Raw genomic sequence first — 26,842 nt, 5'->3', positions numbered from 1 at the left:
AATGTCAAAATTCGGTAATATATTAAGGCAACGTCATGACGTAGTGACATAAATAAAATAATTACTTCAGTGGCCCCCAACACACAATCTAGAAAACGCGTCTGCGAGACATGGAGAATCGAATCTCGTCCTTAGAGATTCAGCCTCGTCCTCCTTGGAGACTGAACCATCCAAGCTGTAGTTTGTATGTCAGTTTGCGTGTGGCCAGCAATGCCAGCCTGGTTGATCAGGCCCTGATCCACCACGAGGCCTGGTCACACAGCCCACTGGGGCGTTAACCCCCAGAAACCCTCCCCAGGTATACTCCCACAGGGAAGCCACAACTGTCAGCACCCAAGCACGTCAAGGCTGAAGATTAAAGATATATAAAGACTATTAATTCCTGGTATTTTGTATAGTAGAAAAAAACTTCAAAAATTCTCCTAATGAGGATATCTGTCAGATGACCGAGGTCACGGCGGAGACTTCCGACTCACTCCCCGAACAACAATAAATGAGGAGCGGTTATAAGACGTGATCCTATTAACATAAGACTTGATCTCACTAATATATGACTTGATCCCACTTTCCTACGACTTGAAATCACAAACATTTGACTTGATCTCACATGATATTAAATCCTACCAACATAAAGCTTGATCCTATTAACAGAAGTCTAGATCCTACTAACATAAGACTTCATCCCGCTAAAATTTGGCTTTATCTCACACTCATAAGACTTGATCCCACTAACACATTTATGATTTGTATAAACTCAAAGATACTGAATCTCTTTATCCAGGCGCTATATGACCTTTACGGGTTTAGCGCCATCCCAGGAATATATTAGTAATAATAATAATAATAATAATAATAATAATAATAAAACAATAATCGTCATAATTATAAGAAAAAAAGTACAGAAAGAAGAAAACTAAAAAGAAGAAATAACAGCAGAAGAGAAGAAGACGAAGAACAAGAAGAAGAAGAAGAAGAAGAAGAAGAAAGAGAAGAAGAAAGAGAAGAAGAAGAGCACCGCTACCAAAACAACAACAACAACAACAACAACAACAACAACAACAGCAGCAACAGCAACAGCAGCAGCAGCAGCAGCAGCAGCAGCAGCAGCAGCAGCAGCAGCAGCAGCAGCAGCAGCAGCACTACACATCAATTACGTTTATTAGAAACCCAACGCTACAGATTTCACAAACTTTTATATAGAAAAGTCAGGAACTGCTAAAATAATTGGTTATGATGCCGGTGACGCAATTCTGAGCACGCATGGCAGGCTCCGAGTACTAACTGGTTTACCAGCTTGTTGAGGTTCACTTGATGCACGACGCCTGCAAAACTGTCATGGAAAAATACTTATATTCAGAGGCAAATTATTGCAACGTGTGTTAGAGATTGTGTGTGTGTGTGTGTGTGTGTGTGTGTGTGTGTGTGTGTGTGTGTGTGTGTGTGTGTGTGTGTGTGTGTGTGTGAGAGCTTGCTTGCTTGCTTGCTTGCTTGCAGGTAGACACTTAGTAATATATGATAGACTTCTTGTAATTAATTCTTATTTGGCTTGATGGAAAGACATGTTGGTATGAGCGAAACAATTAAGAAACGTGGGGTAACGTTACCGTAGAAACGTTTCGCCCACGTTGCTTGAATCACAACCTGTTGGGTTGCATAAGAACATAAGGAAAATCACTGCAGCAGGCGCTACTACAAAGCAACAGGTTGCAGTGATTTCCTGCTGCAGTCAAGTACGGGCGAATATAATATAGTAAAAACACTCAAGGGCAAAGGTGTCTAGATTTATACACAGCAGAAGCAATTGTAAGGTAAAGACCCTCTCCAATATTAAGTACTGTCAGATGATTAACTGTGGCACTAAGATGCATGGTACAAACTGAGATGAGTGATTATATTAGTCTTTCTCTCTCTCTCTCTCTCTCTCTCTCTCTCTCTCTCTCTCTCTCTCCCGCACACCGCACATTGACAGGACCTTCAGGCGTTTTGCGGAAATTTCTACTGACTTGGCAGCGAATTATCGTGTTGAAATTAAATTGTCCCTCAGATAAATTGATGTTTGGAACATTAGTGTTATCAGAGAGCAAAGGCACTGCGTGGTGCATAAGGTACCACCTCACACACACACGCACATAAACACACACACACACACACACATATATATATATATATATATATATATATATATATATATATATATATATATAAGTGATGAGAGTATATACTGTGCAATAGATAATTTACTTTGATACCAGGTTTCATAATGACTTTGTTTTTTTTTTCGTTGTTCAAACAAAAACAGTTCCAGCATTAATGGTCCTTAATTTTCCACCTGTCTGATTTGAGTACAGGTCATCAAAACTGACGAGCATTTGACCCGAATTGCTGAAAGGAATATTTATATATTTTTTGTGCTGGTGTTTGTCTGAAATTAATAACAGAAGAGTCAAAGTCTTCATGAGCTTAGCAACTATATATATATATATATATATATATATATATATAGGAACTATATGATAATGTGAGACGTCACGAAAGCGCTTGGAATTTCACTATCCTTTCACAGAGGTTGTTTTGCATATATATATATATATATATATATATATATATATATATATATATATATATATATATATATATATATATATATATATATATATATGTCCAAAATATACTGCAAATATACTATAAAATCTTCTAGAAATATACCACAAATATACCGCTGGCGTTGAGCTTCCTCATCCCATGTTGAATCAGCATCGACTCGTCAGCAGATCCACTGCCACCACCAGAATCAGATAGGCAAATATTTGGTTGCAGAGAGGTGCTTTACACCTCTTTCTGGGGCACTATTTACTGATAACAGCCCAGCAAACATGGCACTCCACGATCACCATTAAAGTGCCAAGCTTCCATGAAAAAATATTCGTATCAGGGGAATATGTGGTTCTCAGTGGCATCCAATGCTGTTGGGTATTGGATACCACATTGGTCGCCTGTCTTATGTTTGTAAATATATAATAACAAAAATACTGAGGATACTACTAGTTTCTTTATAAACAGGCGATATATCAAGTATACATCGTAACAAGCAGACGATATATCAAGTACTCCGTAACAAGCAGGCGATATATCAACTACCTTCGTTATACATTAAGTGTGAATCATCACAGAAAGTCAAAACCATAGTGTAGAGAGGGTTCAGCAGACACTAAATATTATTATTGCTATTATCAAAAACAAGTGGTAAACCTTTATGGGTCATATTTCACGAACTTCGATAGCCAAGTGAAATTGAATTGATTTACATCACCAAAGAATTAAAACAAGAACTGCCATTTAATAATGACAAAAAAAAAAGAAAAAAGAAAAAAAGCAGGGAGAGCAGACGAAATACTACCTGAGTGTAATATCCAAGTCCCTAAAATCCTGGACGAGATTTATGGCAATACGGAGTTAGGGCGAAGAGGAGCTGGATAAGACCCGCATGACGAGGAAGTGAGGGAAATCTGGCTCAAGGCAGGATAACTAAGCGACCGGGAGAAAGAGCCAGCTAGGAGACAAGGTTAAGAGGCAGCTAGGAGACCGAGGGAAAGAGACAGCTAGGAGACCGGGGGAAGAGGTAGCTAGGAGCAGAAAAGACAGTGTGGTGACTGAACTGTGATCCCAGATCAATACTGACTGGTACAGGAGTCACTGACAACAGACACTTACCTCCGAAGGTCTTGTGACTTATACTTTTCCTGCATTTACAAGCGCAATGACCAAAGGTGTTTAGAGTCCTGTATGCCAGACAAGCTTTTACTGGCACTACGTTTCGCTCTGTGTAGAGCCTTTTCAGGTCTTGCTCTACTTTGTGTAGAGCTTTATAAAGTCTTTTTGCACTGTGTAGAGCTTTATCATGTGATGATTCAGTCTGTGTAGAGCTTTAACAAGTCATGACTTGAAGCTCTGCACAGAGCGAAACGTCTGTCGATCCAATTATAAACTCGTTCTGCCACCTGTGTGCCGTTTTTCACTGTTGTAAAATGTACGCCAGTGGGATTCGGTAGCAACTGCGGTATTGTGAGGCTGTGGAGGACACACTAAAATACTGAAAAACAAAAAACAAAAACAGGTAAGGCTTGACAGAATGTTGGACTGTGGCCTGGGAAAGTGATGTGTGTAGGAACGTTACCCATTTTTTTTCCATTATACAGACACATGTTACTGATAGGTTGGTAAATGAGGTTTGAAGCCTATCGACTACAGGAGAGTAATTAATGAAGATGTAAGCAATCTTTTCACCACCAGACAAGAATGATTTGACCCATGAGACAGAGATTAGACTTTCAACATATATACACTGAGGGATATACTCTTCACGGTGTAAATATATACCTATATTAACTTTTTTGATAAATACATGAATTGGAATCATCACAAATCAGATTTTCGCTAAATCTTCAGATAAAAATAAAGGTATTTACAACTCAACCAGATTCCTAAATTAGCACATACTAGAGGGCTTGGCATGATGGCTATCCTGTGAAGCCATCCATACTTCACTTCTTTCTTGTAAAAAAAAAAAGGTGTCCCGTGGCCTGGTAGACAACGATCTCACGTCACATACAGAGCATCCTTGGTTCGATTCCCGGTAAGGGTGGTAACATTGGGCGTGTTTCCTTACACCTATTGTCCCCGTTTACTTAGAAAGCAAGCAGGTACCTGGGTGTTATTCGAATCCTGGGGAACAAGATTGATGACCCAGTGGAAATAACAGTGAAAGTCCCTCGTGTATGCTCGGTTTCATGGCTTCGATGAAGACGGGGGAATTTACGTGCATCTTAAAATTTCAAGTTTGACGAGTATAATCACTTAACTACTAAAGAATTTGTATCAGTTACTTGAATACCGCAGTAGAGAGCGTCTCACTACACTCTGACACCGTCGTATATCTTAAGGGCGGTACGTCATTTGGATCTTATGATATACTGGACCTTATACATCACGTATGTGTAATCAATTGAAGCAATAACTAACGTTGTAAGCGATAACACAGATCGTACGTAACGTTGGAAGCGACAACACAGATCGTAACTAACGTTCGAAGACGATACAGATGATAACTAACATTGAGGGTGTATACTGAGTAATTAACGTTGAGAGAGTGTATAGTGAGTAACTAACGTTGAGAGAGAGCATAACTAAGATTGAGATAGAGTGTACAGAGACTAACGTTGAAAGAGTGTACTGGCAATAACTAACGCTGGACAGCCATATACACAATAACTAACGCTGGACAGCCATGTACACAATAACTAACGCTGGACAGCCATATACACAATAACTAACGCTGGAAGAAACATACAGGTAATAACGAACGCTGTACCAGAATACAGTCAGTAAGAAGTTTAGGCCAAAACATAAGAGTTAACAATAAGTCTGGGAAGACATTTCACACTTAATGACCAGAGTTAGGAACAAAAACACAATCTGTCGGTGATGAATATATCAGAGACGACGATGACCCGCGGAAATGAACTTTAGTAGATAAGATGGCTCTGGTAAATTGTGATTACTAATAACTAATTACTAATAACGCTTGGTTTAATCTTCTTTCAACGGGGAGGTGAAAAACAGCCAGTTAAATAACAGTATTACACCTTGAAAACTTAAGAAAACACGAAAAAGAATGAAGAAAACCCAAGAAAACATATAAAAAATCAAATCACGAAAATCTCAAGAAAAATAAGGAACACTGAAGGAAAAGACAAGAAAAACTCAAGAATGAAAGAAGAAAATTCAAGGAAGAGTGAAGAAAACTCAGAAAAATTCTACAGCTGGAATGTGAAAAGTAAGTTAATGAAATGTAATTTCCTGAAGTCTTAGGGAGGATACGAACAGCAGGACGGAAGATACCATCAAGCAGGAGGGAAAAAAAGGCAAGCAGGAGGGAAAAAAAGGCAAGCAGGAGGGAAAAAAAGGCAAGCAGGAGGGAAAAAAAGGCAAGCAGGAGGGAAAAAAAGGTAAGAAGGAGGGAAAACAAGGCAAGCAGCAGGGAAAAAAAGCAAGCAGGGGGGAAAAAGGCAAGAACGAAGGGAAAAAAGGCAAGCAGAAAGGAAAAAAAACGCAAGCAGGAGGGTAAAAAAGCAACCAGGAAGGGAAGAAGGCAAGCAGGAGGGAAAAAAGGTAAGCAGGAGGGGAAAAAGGCAAGCAGGAGGGGAAAAAGGTAAGCAGGAGGGAAAAAAAGCAAGCAGGAGGGGAAAAAGGCAAGCAGGAGGGGAAAAAGGCAAGCAGGAGGGGAAAAAGGCAGGCAGGAGGGGAAAAAGGCAAGCAGGAGGGGAAACAGGCAAGCAGGAGGGGAAATATGCAAGCAGGAGGGGAAATAGGCAAGCAGGAGGGTAAAAAGGAAAGCAGGAGGGGAAAAAGGCAAGCAGGAGGGGAAAAAGGCAAGCAGGAGGGGAAAAAGACAAGCAGGAGGGGAAAAAGGCAAGCAGGAGGGGAAAAAGGCAAGCAGGAGGGGAAAAAGGCAAGCAGGAGGGGAAAAAGGCAAGCAGGAGGGGAAAAAGGCAAGCGGGAGGGGAAAAAGGCAAGCGGGAGGGGAAAAAGGCAAGCAGGAGGGGAAAAAGGCAAGCAGGAGGGGAAAAAGGCAAGCAGGAGGGGAAATAGGCAAGCAGGAGGGGAAAAAGGCAAGCGGGAGGGGAAAAAGGCAAGCAGGAGGGGAAAAAGGCAAGCAGGAGGGGAAATAGGCAAGCAGGAGGGGAAATAGGCAAGCAGGAGGGGAAAAAGGCAAGCAGGAGGGGAAATAGGCAAGCAGGAGGGGAAAAAGGCAAGCAGGAGGGGAAACAGGCAAGCAGGAGGGGAAACAGGCAAGCAGGAGGGGAAAAAGGCAAGTAGGAGGGGAAACAGGCAAGCAGGAGGGGGAAACAGGCAAGCAGGAGGGGAAATAGGCAAGCAGGAGGGGAAAAAGGCAAGCAGGAGGGGAAAAAGGCAAGCAGGAGGGGAAAAAGGCAAGCAGGAGGGGAAATAGGCAAGCAGGAGGGGAAAAAGGCAGGCAGGAGGGGAAAAAGGCAAGCAGGAGGGAAAAAAAGGCAAGCAGGAGGGGAAAAAGGCAAGCAGGAGGGGAAAAAGGCAAGCGGGAGGGGAAACAGGCAAGCAGGAGGGGAAAAAGGCAAGGAGGGGAAAAAGGCAAGCAAGAGGGGAAAAAGGCAATCAGGAGGGAAAAAGACTACGAAGATAAGCAGGAGCAGCAGGACAGAACAGGACTTAAAACACGACAAGATTAAACAAGAGAGAGAGAGAGAGAGAGAGAGAGAGAGAGAGAGATACGTTGGAAACGCAAGACTGTAATTGCATTTCATGAAGCGGAAACCCCATGTTGGTCCCTGAACAGGAGTGGTGGAAGCTCGATCCTCCGTCTGCTAATCGTAGCTAGTTCACCTGATAGCTTCACAGTAGAGGAAGACGAATTTCTGCAAGAACGACAAAAAAAAAAATAATTGGAAGAGGAAATGGGAGAAGTGTAAGTGGGGAGAAAGATGAGTCAGGAGGAAAAAAAGAGAATTGGTGAAAATACCGATGGAATCAATGGAAAGAAGAAGAGTAATATATTGACGATGGTTCGAATCCCCGCACTCCTGTAAAGAATTACAATATTCCATCAAGGCTGGGGGACTGATTACCTCAAACTACCTCGCTGCTCTTCTACGGGACTGTTATTCATCTCTCTATTTGAGTAATAAAGTCTGATACCTTGACGAAACGTTTCATCAGTAAAAACATCAGTGACTAGCTAGTGCCACAGCTAGACTTTTTGCACTAGCTGAACTGACAGTTCACTGTAAAAAAAACTAGCATTAGGGTCGCGGCTAGTGGCCTCTGTTACCTGACCAGTAAACAGCTGGTGACTGGTTTGAGAATTTCTTATTGTAGCCATTCTAGCCCAGCTACAAGAGCTGTCTACCTACCTGGAGGGCATTCCGGGGATCAACGCCCCCGCGGCCCGGTCCACGACAAGGCCTCCCGGTGGATCAGGGCTTGATCAACCAGGCTGTTACTGTTGGCCGAACGTAGTCCAACGTAAGAACCACAGTCCGGCTGATCCAGCACCTATTTTAAGTATCTGTCCAGTTCCCTCTTGACGGCAGCCAGGGACCTATTGGTAATTCCCCTGGCCTAACCTCCAGTTCCAATCTCTGTACTCATGAAAAACGGCTCCCAGTAAATGGTGCTGACAGTGGAATTCCCAGTACAGAGTGCTGACATTGGAATTCCCAGTACAGAGTGCTGACAGTGGAATTCCCAGTATAGATTGCTGACAGTGGAATTCCCAGCACAGTGCTGACAGTGGAATTCCCAGCACAGAGTGCTGACAGTGGAATTCCCAGTACAGAGTGCTGACAGTGGAATTCCCAGTACAGAGTGCTGACAGTGGGATGCCCAGTACAGAGTGCTGACAGTGGAATTCCCAGTACAGAGTGCTGACAGTGGAATTCCCAGTACAGAGTGCTGACAGTGGAATTCCCAGTACAGAGTGCTGACAGTGGAATTCCCAGTACAAAGGGCTGACAGGGAAACACATAATTAATGTTCCAATACTTTTGAAGGATTCACTTTGACTGACAATTATTCAGGTACATCACTCCCCAACAACACCTAATATGAGAATTTATTCTTCATCTCTGAAAGACAATGTTTTACATGTAGAAAAAACTACTCCCATAACAACAGCATTTTTATTATTAATAATAACAATACTACTAATAATAATAGTAATAACAATAATAATAATAATAATACTATTACATTCACGAAGCGCTAAATCCGTGGGGGTGATGAATATTAGGCTCCTGGGGAACGGGAATTAATCATGTTTGATTTTTGGAAGGGAAAGGTTAATTGTCAGTTTCTTAAGTGAGGAAACCTTCACCAGTGTATCACTCTGGAGTGAGGAACCCTTCATTAGTGCATCACTCTGGAGTGAGGAACCCTTCACCAGTGCATCACTCTTGAGTGAGGAACCCTTCACCAGTGCATCACTCTTGAGTGAGGAACCCTTCACCAGTGCATCACTCTGGAGTGAGGAACCCTTCATTAGTGCATCACTCTGGAGTGAGGAACCCTTCACCAGTGCATCACTCTGGAGTGAGGAACCCTTCATTAGTGCATCACTCTTGAGTGAGGAACCCTTCACCAGTGCATCACTCTTGAGTGAGGAACCCTTCACCAGTGCATCACTCTTGAGTGAGGAACCCTTCACCAGTGCATCACTCTTGATTGAGGAACCCTTCACCAGTGCATCACTCTTGAGTGAGGAACCCTTCACCAGTGCATCACTCTTGAGTGAGGAACCCTTCACCAGTGCATCACTCGTGAGTGAGGAACCCTTCACCAGTGCATCACTCTTGTTGGACAGCATCACAAGCGAATTTGGTACAGGAAGCATCTCTTCTGCCTCGGCTGTCTCTGGCATAAATTATGCCTTACATAGCAACACAGTGATTCTGAGGCATCTTTTCTGGCTTGGTTGGTACTGAAGAAAATTATAATCCATGACAGTTTTCCACAGTGAATAAATACGGAATAAATAATTTTCGTGGCTGTGGGACTCGATTGCTTGAATGCTATCGCATTCAGCTCACATACGGAGATCCTTAGTTCGATTCCCGGTATGGGTGGAAACGTTAAGACAGGTTTCCTTCAGATACCTGCTGTTCCTGTTCACCTAGCAGTAAAATAGGTACCTAGGTGTAAGTCGACTGGTGTGGGTCGCATCCTGGGGACAAAATTGACTTAATTTGCCCGAAATGCTCTGCATAACAAGGGGCTTTCTATATAGGAGTATCTCACTGATGTCATCTAGGCCTGTATACATTGTACATGTAATTGTAGAAATAAAGATTACGTATTATTATTATTATCATTATTATTCCTTACGTCTTCTACTCTCCCATTATATGTTAGTGTCTTTTTTGACTCTGAAAATTTTTGAAGTTGTGTTGGTTTTTGGATTACACATCGTTAAGAACGGAATATTTTTTTTAATCGCAGTAAAATGTATCTGAGGAAAACTAGAGTAATAATGATAAAGTTGATGATAATTACAAGTAAATTATAAATGACTTCAGCTGTTGTTGTTGTTATGGTGATAACACTTTCATATCACACTCACTTTCCTCATTCCTTCTCTCACTAATTCCCTCATTCCTTCCCTCAGTTCTTCCCTGACACTTTCCCTCACTCCTTCCCTGACACCTTCCCCTCACACCATGTCTCACACCTTCCCTGACACTTCTCACTCCTTCTCTCACCTCCACACGTCCCAGGTCAAAAAAGTTTGTCCTGCTGCTAGGCCACAGCCTCCAGCCTCAATAATTTACAATGCTAACTTCCTCTTACTTTCCTCTTTCCTGCCGCCTCCTTCCTGGCTGAGGAGTAGTGTGTGTGTGTGTCTGCGTGTGTCACTGTCTGTGTCTGTGTCTGTGTCTGTGTCTGTGTGTGTCTGTGCGTTTAACTAAAACAACTGCGTTAGTTTAAGGAAGGGTTAGGTGAAGATATCAAGTTACTTTCGTAAAAGATTTTTTTTTGAAAAGTATATATATATATATATATATATATATATATATATATATATATATATATATATATATATAAACTGATCTCTGGCTGAAAGAGACTCGAACCTAGGAACAAGGTACACAGTGCTTTGCCAATCTACCCACACTGGACCAATACCTTGGAGTCCAGCTTGCGCTAGACTTTGATCCAAGGCAGCCAGCTTTCAGGGAGAAGGCTTACAGCTTTTCATCTCATCCCCTGCATGCATCAGCCTTACTAGAGATTTTTAACAATGCAAGGAATTCGCAAGGTATTGGTCCAGTGTGGGTAGATTGGTAAAGCACTGCGTACCTTGTTCCAAGGTTCGTAGGTTCGAGTCTCCTTCAGCCAGAGATCAGTGTTTGTGTATATTTCGCCTGCTCTTGCGAATTCCTTGTACACACACACACACACACACACACACACACACATATATATATATATATATATATATATATATATATATATATATATATATATATATATATATATATATATAACATATGAGTGTGTGGTTACGGGGGTTGAGTCAGCAAAATAAGTAATTTGAAATACAGATTGAATATTACGATCTGTATGGCAATTCGTCTTCAGCTGAGCCTTCACCAGATATATAAAATTCCCTCGCTGTACATCGCACTACCAGAACTGAGATAAAAATAAATGTGAGCTTTTAAATGGCTGTATAAAGACATACAAGGTCTCTCTCACGCTGGTCAGTATCAAATATTTGATGCAGCCCTAAGTGGGTGAGATCTTTCATTAATAAAAAAGTTCTCTGCTATACGTGGTTTTTCTGCTGCTTCCGGAGCTCACGTTTGGTCAGTGGGTTTACCTGAATCTCGACGTAAAGACGTTCCAAACCTTCCTCTTAAATTATATGGGAATTTCTTGCAAAATGTTAGCAGGAAATTTTGGGATTCCTGTGATTTAGCTTAGGTTAGGTTAGGTTAAGTTATTTTTAGTTAGATTAGGTTAAGTTATTTTTAGTTAGATTAGGTTAGGTTAGGTTTGGTTAGGTTAAGTTAGGTTTAGTTAGATTTGGTTAGGTTAGATCAGGTCAGGTCAGGTCAGGTTAAGTTAGGCTATTTTTAGTTAGGTTAGATTAGGTCAGGTTAAGTTAGGTTTAGTTAGATTAGGTCAGGTCAGGTCATGTTAGTTTAGTTTAGGTTAGGTTAGTTCAGATTAGGCTAGGTTAGTTTAGGTTAGGTTAGGTTAGGTCAGGTCATGTCAGGTTAGGTTAGGTCAGGTTAGATTACGTTAGTTTATGTTAGATTAGGTTAGGTTAGGTCAGGTTAGATTAAGTTATGTTATGTTAGGTTAGGTTAGAATGTCCTCGATTAATAAAAATTACCCAGTAACAACACACCACAACAGCAATAATTGAAATATAAGACATATCCGATTATAATTTCTGATGCTGAAGCAGTAAACGGAGGCACACGGAGTAAGTAAGTTTATTCAGGTATACACAAATACAGTTACATAGAATTATCATACATAGCAGTATATGTGTAGAGAACCTAGGATAACCCAAAAAAGTCAGTGACTTATTTCCATTGGGGTCCTTTATAAAATTTTTATACCAACAGCATTTGGTGTTCCCAGGCGGTCACCCATCCAAGTACTAACCAAACCTAACGTTGCTTAACTTCGCTGATCGGACGAGAAGAGGTGCGTTCAACGAGGTATGGCCGTCACTTAATCACTGTCAGTCACCCATTTGACTGTCTTAGCAAAAGTGAAAAACTGTTGGTAACGCATACCCATGTTTCTTTCTTCTATCCTCCCTTTGATGAGTCCTCCTTCTCTTCTCATGCTTCCTCCTATCTTCCCATGCTTCCTCCTTCTAGCTTCCCATGCTTTCCCCTTCTATCTTCCCCCTGACTTACCCACCCTCTTTACTTATGGTTCTTTCTACCAATCTCTATGGCGTTCTCTATACCTCTCATAATCTATCTCAGAATTATTCAAGCTTAATCAATCTAACTTTCTCATCTCCTTCCTTCACGCCATCCCTAACTTCTTCCATCACACCTTCCTTCACGCCATCCCTAACTTCTTCCTCGGCACCTTCCCTAACTTCTTCCTTCACACCTTTCCTAACTGCTTCCTTCATACCCTCCCTGTCTTCTTCCTTCACACCATCCCTAACTTCTAACTTCATTCCTTCACACTTTCCTTCACAACTTCCCTAACTTCTTCCCTCACACCTTCCTTTCGGCTCCTGGAATTACCTTAATAACCATTCCACCATCTAATCTCTTCCTCTCTTATATTCTACTTAATTAAATTATTATTATTCTGCTACTACCCGATATGAGTGACGACACACAGAGATGAGACAGGGTGACGATACAGTGACGCCACAGGGTGACGATACAGTGACGCCACAGGGTGACGATACAGTGACGCCACAGGGTGACGATACAGTGACGCCACAGGGTGATGATACAAAGTGACGCCACAGGGTGACGATACAGAGTGACGACACAGGGTGACGATACAGTGACGCCACAGGGTGACGATACAGTGACGCCACAGGGTGACGATACAGAGTGACGCCACAGGGTGACGATAGTGACGCCACAGGGTGACGATACAGTGACGCCACAGGGTGACGATACAGTGACGCCACAGGGTGACGATACAGAGTGACGCCACAGGGTGATGATACAGATTGACGACACAGGGTGACGACACAAGGTGACGACACAAGGTGACGACACAAGGTGACGACACAGGGTGACGACACAGTGACGACACAGGGTGAAGATATACGCGAAGATAGCCGCTTAATTTAAGCATACTAGGACCTAATATTAAGACGATAATCCAATTGCCTCCTTATTATGGATGAAGCTTACCCTCTGAGGGGGGGGGGAGAGAGAGAGAGAGAGAGAGAGAGAGAGAGAAGAGAGAGAGAGAGAGAGGAGAGAGAGAGGAGAGAGAGAAGAGAGAGAGAGAGAGAGAGAAGAGAGAGAGAAAGAAGAGAGAGAGAGAAGAGAGAGAGAAAGAAGAGAGAGAGAGAAGAGAGAGAGAGAGAAGAGAGAGAGAGAGAGAGAGAGAGAGAGAGAAGAGAGAGAGAGAGGAGAGAGAGAGAGAGAAGAGAGATTGAATTGACAATCACCAAAACACGGTAATAATAATAATAATAATAGGAAGGGTGGAACAGGTGAAGAACTTAATTGTGAATGAGGGTTGTTTATCTAGGCAAAGATCTGGACTAACGAATAAGGAACTATTGTTTAATAATAATTATAATAGTATTAATAATTATTATAATAGTATTAATAATAATAATAAACAGTAAATTATCATTAATAATATTATAATTATTATTATTAAACAAAAGTTCCTTATTCGTTAGCCCAGATCTTTGCCTAGATAAACGACCCTCATTCACAATTAGGTTCTTCACCTGTTCCACCCTTCCTATGTCCGCTGTAAGATGCTAATTTCTTGAAATATTCGTAGCCTTGTCAGTTCTCCCTCTCGAGGGCTGCTGGGTTAATGAACCTCTCTTGACGGGGCAGGAGTCACCTCTCCTGCTACTACTACTACATTTCTACTACTACTATTAACAATAACACTACTACTGCTACCAGCATTACCTTTACAACTACTTCTCCAATTCCTTCTTTCTCTCTCTTTGTCCCGTCCCTGTCCCCCTCCTATATATCCTGGCTCCCTCACCTTCGTGTGTTAGTGTGACTCGTAAATAGTCCAGGTCGGACTGAAACGTCGTCATAAGCCTCTCTCTCTCTCTCTCCTGTGTGCGGCTTATTTGTGCAGGTTAAGTGTGGTTGAGGGTCAACTTGTGTACACTAGTACACTAGTCTGGTTGCTGGCGTCTGTACGACACATTCCCTCGGTGGTGATACACAAGGCAAACTCGCCTCTCCGTCGACAGTTATGGGGTGTTTGGCTCTGCCTTGTATAGTATTGGGTCCAGGCAAAAGCCCCCTAAAGTGGAAATATATCGTCGACTCTTTTAGGCTTTGTGTTCACGGGACAACAACTTTCCATAAATGAGATTTGTTTTTCTTTTATTAGGATCCTTTTTCTCTTTTGTTACAGTCCATTTTTACTTTGACCTGTTTTCTTTATTCCTCTACTCTTTGTTTTTATTTTTCTACGTTTTCTCAAAGGGAGGATGGGATTCAAACCTGAGGCTAATCGCGCGCGCTAAGCCTACGCTATCCCACTGTGCTGTGAAGACTGCAATATTGTTTGACAGCCAATGTGCAGGTCATGTCCGCAGGCAACCCAGTTGTTGCCTCTTTTGCACGATCTTTAAAGTTGTTGGACACTGCAGGTAGACTCCAGGTAGGTAAGTAGACTGTGAAGGTCTTGATTATTGGAACACTGCAGGTAGACTCCAGGTAGGTAAGTAGGTTGTGAAGGTGTTGATTATTGGAACACTGCAGGTAGACTCCAGTTAGGTAAGTAGGTTGTGAAGGTGTTGATTATTGGAACACTGAAGGTAGACTCCAGTTAGGTAAGTAGGTTGTGAAGGTCTTGATTATTGGAACACTGCAGGTAGACTCCAGTTAGGTAAGTAGACTGTGAAGGTGTTGATTATTGGAACACTGAAGGTAGACCTCAGGTAGGCAGGCTGTGGAGGAGTTGATTCTTGGAACACTGCAGGTAGACTCCAGTTAGGTAAGTAGACTGTGAAGGTGTTGATTATTGGAACACTGAAGGTAGACCTCAGGTAGGCAGGCTGTGGAGGAGTTGATTCTTGGAACACTGCACTTTCTTTAATCATGTTCCGTATTCTTTCACTGTTCCGGTTTATTTTATTATTTTGCAATTTCTTTGGTTGTGTTTAGTTTTTCCTTTCTAGATACTACATGAATTGCTCGAAATAACAGAATAAAAAAATACAAATTATTTTGATTATTTTAACTTTAGAAGAATCAGATACTGTGTATTTTTTTTATTAATTTTAACCAGTGAATGCATATTTTATTTAAGCCGGTGACTAAAGAACCTAGAAGCTGTTATTAAACATCAGCATAATTAGAAGCCCTTGTCATGGTACTGTCCCCTATGACGGGGGCACAGGAGTCTTTCGACTCCATTTGAGCCAGGTTTGTTGAACACCTGACGGCTGACCACCTAGGTAAAGTACATGAGTATATGTAGAGTGGAGAGTCAGGTGGATAATGTTGGGTAAGTTGGATCTGAGACGGACCTTCACTGAACGGGCGAGAATGTTGGGTGGGTAGGGTGGATATGAGATGCACTTGCAATGGACGGGCGAGAAGGTTGGGTGGGTAGGGTGGATATGAGATGCACTTGCAATGGACGGGCGAGAAGGTTGGGTGGGTAGGGTGGATATGAGATGCACTTGCAATGGACGGGCGAGAAGGTTGGGTGGGTAGGGTGGATATGAGATGCACTTGCAATGGACGGGCGAGAACGTGTGTTACTGTGTAGGATAACGATGAAGAAGTTTCCTGGTAACAGGTTCAGATATGTTGTAAAGCCTATTCATTACTCCACTCTCCCTTTTCCTGCAGTCCCACACCTCTTCTCACTCCCCTCTCATTTCTTTCCCCTTATCGCTCACTCTTACTCCCTCTGTCACTTCTCTTTCTCTCTCTCTGTTCCTCTCTCTGTAACTCGGTTGCTAGCGCACGCAGCTCACACATTCAAGTCCGTGGTTTGATCCCCGGTACGGGTGGAAACATTACGAAGTGTTTCCTTAAGACATCTGCAGTAAAATAGGTACCTGGGTATTAATCGACTTGTGTGGGTCGCATGCTGGGGACAAAATTGACCTAATTTGCCCGAAATGCTATGCATAACCAGGGGCTTTCTGTACAGTATGTCACTGATGTCAGTTATAGTCTGTATACGTTGTGCATGTACTTGTAGAAATAAAGATTATTATTATCATTATTATGGAAGCAAATAGTTTTTAGGACTTGACGTGCTGTTGGAGTGTGAGCAAAGTAACATTTATGAAGGGATTCAGGGAAACCGGCAGACCGGACTTGAGCCCTGGAGATGGGAAGTACAGTGCCTGCACTCTGAAGGAGGGGTGCTAGTGTTACAGTTTTATAATTGTAGTGCAAGAGCGCCTCTGGCAAGACAGTGATGGAGTGAATGATGGTGAAAGTTTTTCTTTTTCGGGCCACCCTGCCTTGGTGGGAGACGGCCGATGCGTTAATAAAAATAAATAAATAAATAAATAATAATAATAATATTATTTTTATTATTATTATTCATTTTAAGACTGAAATGGATAAAGCTTCAGAAGTCTATCAGCTAGAGCTGGTTAACGTTCAAATCAATGATACACTCAAAGTTGCCTTTGATGCCTGCAAGCTCATCAAGACTTCCGTTGATGGGATTACCCATTTCACCCACAGGTGACTGTACTGCTAGTACTGCTGCTCCTACTGCTACTGCCATTACCACTATTACTACTGTTACTATTACTGTTACTACTACTACCACTATGACTACCACTACTACTACTACTATTACTACTGCTGCTATTACTGCTACCACTACTACTATTACTACTGCTGCTATTACTACCACTACTATTACTATTACTACTGCTGCTGCTACTACTGCTGCTGCTACTACTACTGCTGCTGCTACTACTGCTGCTTCTGCAACTACTGCACTTCTACAACTGTTACTATTACTACTGATGCTGCTACTACTACTACTCCTGCTGCTACTATTGCTGCCGCTGTTACTACTGCTGCTGCTTCTGCAACTACTGCACTTCTACAACTGTTACTATTACTACTGATGCTGCTACTACAAGTACTATTATTATAATTATCACTACTACTACTACTACTACTAATAATAATAATTAGAGCTAATCACGTGCACCTGCAATTCTATCAGTCACACATTTATTTAAAATGTTTTCACATATTAATTCATCTATGCACAAGCGCTAAACTAGCATGAGTCATACAACGCCTGGGAAATGAGAGGAAATCAGATTTGATCCAAGGACAGGAAGAGCAGCTCCAATTTCCTGCATCAAGAGCCCTTCAGCAGCATCAAGGCCTCTTAAAGAGTTTGATGCCCGGGAACCATTTTAACTTACATGATTGTCTATTAAGAGCCGCGTCGCCTTAGACCTGGAAGCCAACGAAATTAGCGAGAAATTAGACCAGAAATGGTCCAGGCAGTGTGTGCAGGCAGTGTGTACCGGCAGTGTGTGCAGGTAGTATGTACAGGCAGTGTTGTATCTAGGCATTGTTCACAGGTAATGTTCACAGGTAGTGTGTACAGGCAGTGTGTACAGGCAGTGTATCCAGGCAGTGTATCCAGGCAGAGTGTGCAGGCAGTGTGTACGGGCAGTATATTCAGGCAGAGTATGCAGGCACTGTGTGTGTGCAGGCAACATGTACAGACAGTGTGGGATCCAGGCAGTGTTTACAGGCACTCTTCTGATGAAGACACTTAAGCTGACTCTACTGATGAAGTCACTTAAGCTGACTCTTGTGATGAAGTCACTTAAGCTTACTTCCGATGGAGCCAATTAAGCTGAAACTTCAGATATTACAACCCTAACCTCCCTAGTACTCTATAAAACACTTTTAAGCTTCTGTGTCAAGACTGAAAACCATTACTTAAAGTTTTCCCTGGACTATGGCGCTCCACAAGTGCTTTAAGTTGGGCCACGACGGCTACTAATAGGCAATTAACTGGGCTAATCTTAGCATTCTCGCTCGTGAGCAAGGGATAAAAAAGTGATTATGTCAGTTGTTTCATCAGACTTCGTCTGTTAGGAGTCACTTCTGCAAGCCATTTGTCTATATGTGAGAGGGACCTTACGTCCAGATGTACAAATTGATGTTTTCGTGAGATTTGGATATTTCACTTATACAAACACACACACACACACACACACACACACACACACACACACACACACACACACACACACACACACACACACACACACTCGAAAACAGGACACGTGTCTATTTAACAAAAGCCTCTCACCATTATTTCTCATAATATTACTACTACCACTACTATTATTTCTACCACCACCACTACTACTACTAATTTTACTTTTATTACTACTAATAATAATACTGTTTTTGCTATTATTATTTCTACTAAACATACGAACATTAAAAAATAGGCAAAGTGTCATTTAACCAGAGCCTTTGACAAAATGGCAATTATTACCACTACTAATACTATTTCTAAACATACTCATACGCAAACACACACACACACACACTTCAGTCTGGGGAGCACAAGGTGGTCATTGCAGTGATGTATAATCCACCACAGAACTGCAGGAGGCCAAGAAAGGAATATGAAGAGAGCAACAGAACAATGGTGGACACACTTGCTGAGGTGGCAAGAAGAGCTCACTCCAGCAGAGCAAAGTTGCTGGTTATGGGGGATTTCAACCACAGGGAGATTGACTGGGAAAACCTGGAGCCACATGGGGGGTCCCGAAACATGGAGAGCCAAGATGTTGGATGTGGTGCTGGAAAACCTCATGCACCAACATGTTAAGGACACTACCAGAGTGAGAGGGGTGGATGAACCAGCAAGATTGGGCCTTGTGTTCACCCTGGGCAGTTCAGACATTGAGGACATCACATATGAGAGTCCCCTAGGAGCTAGTGACCACGTGGTTCTGTGCTTTGAATACAAAGAGTTGCAAGTGGAGAGAGTAACAGGAGTTGAATGGGTCAAGCCAGACTGTAAAAGAGGGGACTACATAGGGTTGAGGAACTTCCTGCAGGAGGTTCCGTGGGAAAGAGAACTGGCATGAAAGCCAGTAAATGAAATGATGGAATATGTAACAACAAAATGCAAGGAGGCAGTGGAAAGGTTTATTCCCAAGGACAACAGAAACAATGGGAAGACCAGAACGAGCCCCTGGTTTACCCGACGGTGTAAGGAGGCAAAAACAAAGTGCAATAGAGAATGGAAATAGTACAGAAGGCAGAGAACACATGAAAAATAGGGAGATTAGTCGTAGAGCCAGGAACGAGTATGCACAAGGAGGGAGGCCCAGCGACAGTATGAAAATAACATAGCATCGAAAATCAAGACTGACCCGAAACTGTTGTATAGCCACATCAGGAGGAAGACAACAGTCAAAGACCAGGTGATCAGACTGAGGACAGAAGGTGGAGAACTCACAAGAAATGATCAGGAGGTGAGGAGCTAAACAGGAGATTTAAGGAAGTTTTTACAGTAGAGATAGGAAGGGCTCTGGGAAGACAGCACAGAAGGGAACATCAAGAGGGAATATACCAACAAGTGTTGGATGACATACGAGCAACCGAGGAGGAGGTGCAGAAGCTGTTAAGTGACCTTGATACCTCAAAGGCGATGGGACCGGACATCTCCCCGTGGGTCCTTAGAGAAGGAGCAGAGATGCTGTGCGTGCCCCTAACCACAATCTTCAACACATCCCTTGAAACTGGGCAACTACCTGAGAAATGGAAGACAGCAAATGTAGTCCCCATATTTAAGAAAGGAAACAAATGAGGCACTAAACTACAGACCTGTGTCTCTGACATGTATTGTGTGCAAAGTCATGGAGAAGATTATCAGGAGGAGAGTGGTGGAACACCTGGAACGGAACAAGATTATAAATAAAAACCAGCATGGGTTCATGAAGGCAAATCCTGTGTCACAAACCTTCTGGAGTTTTCTGACAAGGTAACAGAAGACACGAGAGAGAGGGGTGGGTTGATTGCATTTTCCTAGACTGCAGGAAGGCCTTTGACACAGTTCCCCACAAGAGATTAGTGCAGAAGCTGGAGGATCAGGCGCATATACCAGGGAGGGCACTGCAATGGATCAGGGAATACCTGACAGGGAGGCAACAACGAGTCATGGTACGTGAAGAGGTATCACAGTGGCCGCCTGTGACGAGCGGGGTCCCACAGGGGTCAGTTCTAGGACCAGTGCTATTTTTGATATATGCGAACGACATGATGGAAGGAATAGACTCTGAAGTGTCCCTATTCGCAGATGATGTGAAGCTGATGAGAAGAATTAAATCGGATGAGGATGAGGCAGGACTGCAAAGAGACCTGGACAGGCTGGACATGTGGTCCAGAAACTGGCTTCTCGAATTCAAACCTGCCAAATGCAAAGTCATGAAGATTGGGGAGGGGCAAAGAAGATCGCAGACAGAGTATAGGCTAGGTGGACAAAGACTACAGACCTCACTCAGGGAGAAAGACCTTGGGGTGACCATAACACCGAGCACGTCACCGGAGGCACACATCATCCAAAGAACTGCTGCAGCATATGGGCGCCTGACAAACCTGAGAATAGCGTTCCGATACCTTAATAAGGAATCGTTCAAGACACTGTACACTGTGTATGTTAGGCCCATACTGGAGTATGCAGCACCAGTCTGGAACCCACACCTGGTCAAGCACGTCAAGAAGTTAGAGAAAGTACAAAGGTTTGCAACAAGGCTAGTTCCAGAGCTCAGGGGAATGTCGTACGAGGAAAGGTTGAGGGAAATCGGACTGACGACACTGGAGGACAGAAGGGTCAGGGGAGACATGATAACGACATACAAAATACTGCGGGGAATAGACAAGGTGGACAGAGATAGGATGTTCCAGAGAGGGGGGACAGAAACAAGGGGTCACAACTGGAAGCTGAAGACTCAGACGAGTCACAGGGACGTTAGGAAGTATTTCTTCAGTCATGGAGTCGTCAGGAAGTGGAATAGCCTAGCAAGTGAAGTAGTGGAGGCAGGAACCATACATAGTTTTAAGAAGAGGTATGACAAAGCTCAGGAAGCAGAGAGGGAGAGGACCTAGTAGCGATCAATGAAGAGGCGGGGCCAGGAGCTGAGTCTCGACCCCTGCAACCACAATTAGGTGAATACAATTAGGTGAGTACACACACACACACACACACACACATTAAAGCTTCCAAAAACTAACAAATATGAACCAGTGATCGAGGATGTCTAACTATTGTCATGTTTACTAGCTGTCGTCATGGACTAATTTAAATCTTTATTGAAACAACGTTTCACTTTGAGACCAAGCTTGGAGACCAGTCTTGGGGACCAATCTTGGAGGCCAATCTTGGAGACCAATCTTGGAGGCCAATCTTGGAGGCCAATCTTGGAGGCCAATCTTGGAGGCCAATCTTGGATGCTAATCTTGGAGGCCAATGTTGGAGACCAATGTTGGAGACCAATATTGGAGACCAATGTTGGAGACCAATGTTGGAGACCAATCTTGGAGATCAATCTTGGAGATCAATCTTGGAGACCAGTCCTGGAGACCAATCTTGGAGACCAGTCTTGGAGCCTCATTTCCTGTCGTCACGTCATTATCCGTTATTTCTCTTCCTTTTTAAACGTCAATGAAAATAAAAGTGTGGGTTTAGATATACTGTCTTATTTTCTCCCATTTCTGGTAAATCTCCTTTATGAGTTTTATTTCCTCTCGTTCGGGGACACTTTAGTGTCACTTTGATTCCAATTTCAATTCCAACCCATCGTTTTTTTGCCCACTAAATCCCCCCCAAAACTTTTCGTTATATTTTTTTAATATCTGTGGGTAAACAATAGTGGCAGTGTGTGTGTGTGTGTGTGTGTGTGTACTAACCTAGCTGTATTCACCTAGTTGTGGTTGCAAGGGTCGCGTCACAGCTCCTGGTCCAGCCTCTTCACTGGTCGCTACTAGGTCACTCTTCCTGCTCCATGAGCTTGATCTTACCTCTTCTTAAAGCTATGTGTGGATCCTGACTCAACTACATCACTCTGCAGACTGTTCCACTTCCTGACAACTCTGTGACTGAAGAAATGCGTCCTAACATCCCTGTGACTCATCTGAGTATTCAACTTCCAATTGTGACCCCTTGTTGTTGTGTCTCATCTCTGGAACATCTTGTCTCTTTCGACCTTGTCGATTCCTCTCAGTACTTTATATGTCGTTATCATATCCCCCCTCTCTCACCTGTCCTCCAGTGTTGTCAGGTCGATTTCCCTTAACGTCTTCTCGTAGGACATGCTCCTTAGCTCCGGGACTAGTCTTGTTGCAAACCTTTGCACTTTCTTTAATTTACTTACATGCTTGGCTAGGTGTGGGTGTAGGTTTGCTAGGCGCCCCTATGCTACAGCAATTATTTGCTGATGTGCGCCTCAGGAGATGTGCCCGGTATTATACTCGCCTCAAGATCCTTTTCCTTGAGTGAGGTTTGTAGTCTCTGGCCCCTCAGACTGTATTGCGTCTCAAGTCTTCTTTGCCCTTCCCCAATCTTCATGACTTTGCGCTTGGTTGGGCTGAACTCCAGGTGCCAGTTTCTGGACCAGGCCTGCAGCCTGTCCAGATCCCTTTGTAGTTCTACCTGGTCCTCGTCCGATTGAATTCTTCTCATCAACTTCACATCACCTACAAACAGGGACACTTCGGAGTCTGTTCCTTCCGTCAAGTCGTTCACATATACCAGAAACAGCACCGGTCCTAGGACTGACCCCTGTGGAACCCCACTCGTCACAGGCGCCCACTTTGGCACCTCGTCACATACCATGACTCGATGATGTCTTCCTGACAAGTATTCCCTGATCCATTGCAGTGCCTTTCCTGTTATCCCTGCCTGGTCCTCGAGCTTTTGCACTAATCTCTTGTGTGGAAACTGTGTCAAACGCCTTACAGTCCAAGAAAATGCAATCTACCCACCCCTCTCTCTCTTGTCTTACTGCTGTCACCCTGTCACAGAACTCCAGTAGGTTTGTAACACAGGATTTCCCGTCCCTGAAACCGTGCTGGTTGTCGTTAAGCTTATTCCTTTCTAGGTGTTCCACCACTCTTCTCCTGATAATCTTCTCCGTGACTTTGCATATTATATACATGTCAGTGACACTGGTCTGTAGTTTAATGCTTCGTGTGTCTCCTTTTTTAAAAACTGGGACTACATTTGCTGTCTTCCACACCTCAGGTAGTCGCTTTGTTTCAAGGGCGACACCTGTGTGTGTGTGTGTGTGTGTGTGTGTGTGTGTGTGTCAGTACCTAACCTCGTTACTACAAGAGTGCCGATTAGGGAATTATTTTTTCAAGTCTGTTTATATACTATCGTAAAAATCCTCTTATAATAAGGCATAAATCCGTGAAAATTAAAGAACACGTCATTGAGAACAGTTAATTAGCGTGTCTCTCCTCTAGTCAGTAAACGGAGGATCGAGCTTGCACTAATGATCCACATGGTCATAAAGCTTAACATATATGGAATATGGTCAGTAATGACCCACATGGCGACAGAAACTCAGGAAATTAATTGATCTGTATATTTCGATCCCTTTCTGGGATCCTCTTCGGAAGAGGATCTCAGAAGGGGATCGAAATATACAAGTCAATTAATCTTCTAAGTTTCCGTCTCCATGTGTGCTATTACTGAACACTGACAAGTGTTCGTTACACTTAAGTTATCCATATATGAAATATGTTACAATTAAAGGGGAAAGAAGCAAATTCTACATAATTAGCCACTTTGTGTTAATTAAGCAAGAGCAACAAAGAGTCATTAGCAAGTATTTAACCCATGAGGAACATAATTTTGAAGTCAGTCTAATTTCCCGAGTTTCGTCTTACATTTTTTTGAGTGTGAGACTTAGCATCAGGACTTCGAAAAGGCTATACATTTCTGTAATAATAATAATAATAGTAATAATAATAATAATAATAATATCTATTTCTACAAGTACTTGTACAAGTAGGTGAACAGGGACAGCAGGTGTAAGGAAACATGTCCAACGTATCTACTAACTGTCCCTGTTTCCTTACACCTGCTGTCCCTGTCCTCACGTGTATACTAAGTAGGAGATGGTGAAAGTTCAAAGAAAGCGTCCTTATCAACCTAATTTCTTCAACATAATTGAAAAATTAATACCTACTTCAAACAAAATTAATCAGTACTTTCTAACGAATGACGCAGCAGTGCTGAAAATTTGAAGCCGATCGGAAGAGGCTTTCTGAGGTTATCACATGTAAACCTTGGAGGGAGAAAATCCATTCTAGGTACCCCAGTTTGGAGGATACCTAATTAAACGCATTAATGAAGCGATGGCAGTGTAGGTCATAAGCAACAAGGAGTGGTCAAGGCTTGATCCTCCGTACACTGGTTGCCAGATTAGCTCTCCTCTTGCAGTCTTGTTCTGCTTCCCTAAAATAGAGCAAATGTAAATTGGAGAGAGAGAGAGAGAGAGAGAGAGAGAGAGAGAGAGAGAGAGAGAGAGAGAGACAGACAGACAGACAGAGACAGATAGAGACAGAGAAAAAGAAAATGGGGGGGGGGGGGTGAAAATTGGCAAACTGAAACAGAAAAGAAAAATGTGAGAGAGACAATAGAAGCTATAATTGAATGTGATGGAAGAGTGACTAGTAGCAATAAAGAAATACCTTCAGCACACAACACAACCTCCAGCACACAACACAACCTTCAGCACACAACACAACCTCCAGCACACAACACAACCTCCAGCACACAACACAACCTTCAGCACACAACACAACCTCCAGCACACAACACAACCTTCAGCACACAACACAACCTCCAGCACACAACACAACCTCCAGCACACAACACAACCTCCAGCACACAACACAACCTTCAGCACACAACACAACCTCCAGCACACAACACAACCTCCAGCACACAACACAACCTTCAGCACACAACACAACCTCCAGCACACAACACAACCTTCAGCACACAACACAACCTCCAGCACACAACACAACCTTCAGCACACAACACAACCTCCAGCACACAACACAACCTCCAGCACACAACACAACCTCCAGCACACAACACAACCTCCAGCACACAACACAACCTTCAGCACACAACACAACCTCCAGCACACAACACAACCTCCAGCACACAACACAACCTTCAGCACACAACACAACCTCCAGCACACAACACAACCTTCAGCTCACAACACAACCTTCAGCACACAACACAACCTCCAGCACACAACACAACCTTCAGCACACAACACAACCTCCAGCACACAACACAACCTCCAGCACACAACACAACCTCCAGCACACAACACAACCTCCAGCACACAACACAACCTTCAGCACACAACACAACCTTCAGCACACAACACAACCTCCAGCACACAACACAACCTCCAGCACACAACACAACCTTCAGCACACAACACAACCTCCAGCACACAACACAACCTTCAGCACACAACACAACCTTCAGCACACAACACAACCTCCAGCACACAACACAACCTTCAGCACACAACACAACCTCCAGCACACAGCACAACCTCCAGCACACAACACAACCTCCATCACATAACACAACCTTCAGCACACAACACAACCTCCAGCACACAACACAACCTCCAGTACACAACATAACCTTCAGCACACAACACAACCCTCAGCACACAACACAACCCTCAGCACACAACACAACCTCTAGCAGCACACAACACAACCTCCAGCACACAACACAACCTCCAGCACACAACACAACCTCCAGCACACAACACAACCTTCAGCACACAACACAACCCTCAGCACACAACACAACCTCCAGCACACAACACAACCTTCAGCACACAACACAACCTCCAGCACACAACACAACCTTCAGCACACAACACAACCTCCAGCACACAACACAACCTTCAGCACACAACACAACCTCCAGCACACAACACAACCTCCAGCACACAACACAACCTTCAGCACTCAGTTTTCACAGCAGAAAAGAGAATCGAACATACACTGGCCATAAAATTTATCTTCAGTTCCTGTAAATGATCCACCAAATGTTAGCGAAGTCGCTTAGAAGTACAAAAATGCAGATAAATAGTTCAGAGAACCGACAAGTTGATAAATTAGACACAAGTACAACACTTAGGTATCTTTATTCAGGAAACGTTTCTCCACACAGTGGCTTCATCAGTCCTATAATGAAGTGGCTCTAAACTTACACAAAACTAACCAGACGAACTAGATTCCTTAAACCTAGTAATTCTAAATACTAAAACAGTGCGTGCAATAGCGAATTGGAGACCTACTATATACTGAATTACGTACCGATTAATTGCTCAACTGCACACTAAGAAAATACACAGTTGTAAACTCACTTAATACTAATTTGTGTTATTTAGAAAGACACGTGAGCCTACACTAGGACATATTTATTAGAAAACGTTTCGGTCTTAGGACCTTGATCACTTCTAACATACAGAGGAATAAAGACATTAAAGATAGGAGAGTGAGGTGTGAGT

At 43.0% G+C, this 26,842-nt stretch overlaps 1 protein-coding gene and 1 pseudogene across 1 annotated transcript in view; both read right to left on the bottom strand.

Moving 5' to 3' along the window:
• LOC128702658 (probable ATP-dependent RNA helicase DDX10) overlaps window positions 1-26,842 on the bottom strand; it is a 554,230-nt gene that overhangs the window by 268,103 nt on the left and 259,285 nt on the right. The gene's annotated exons all lie outside the window — the stretch shown is intronic.
• On the bottom strand, window positions 12,159-12,277 carry LOC128702819 (5S ribosomal RNA; annotated as a pseudogene).

This window comes from Cherax quadricarinatus, chromosome 79 (assembly GCF_038502225.1).
Source record: "Cherax quadricarinatus isolate ZL_2023a chromosome 79, ASM3850222v1, whole genome shotgun sequence".
Taxonomy (NCBI): domain Eukaryota; kingdom Metazoa; phylum Arthropoda; class Malacostraca; order Decapoda; family Parastacidae; genus Cherax; species Cherax quadricarinatus.
The sequence above is the reverse complement of the archived record's forward strand: the minus strand, read 5'-3'. Positions and strand labels throughout refer to the sequence as shown.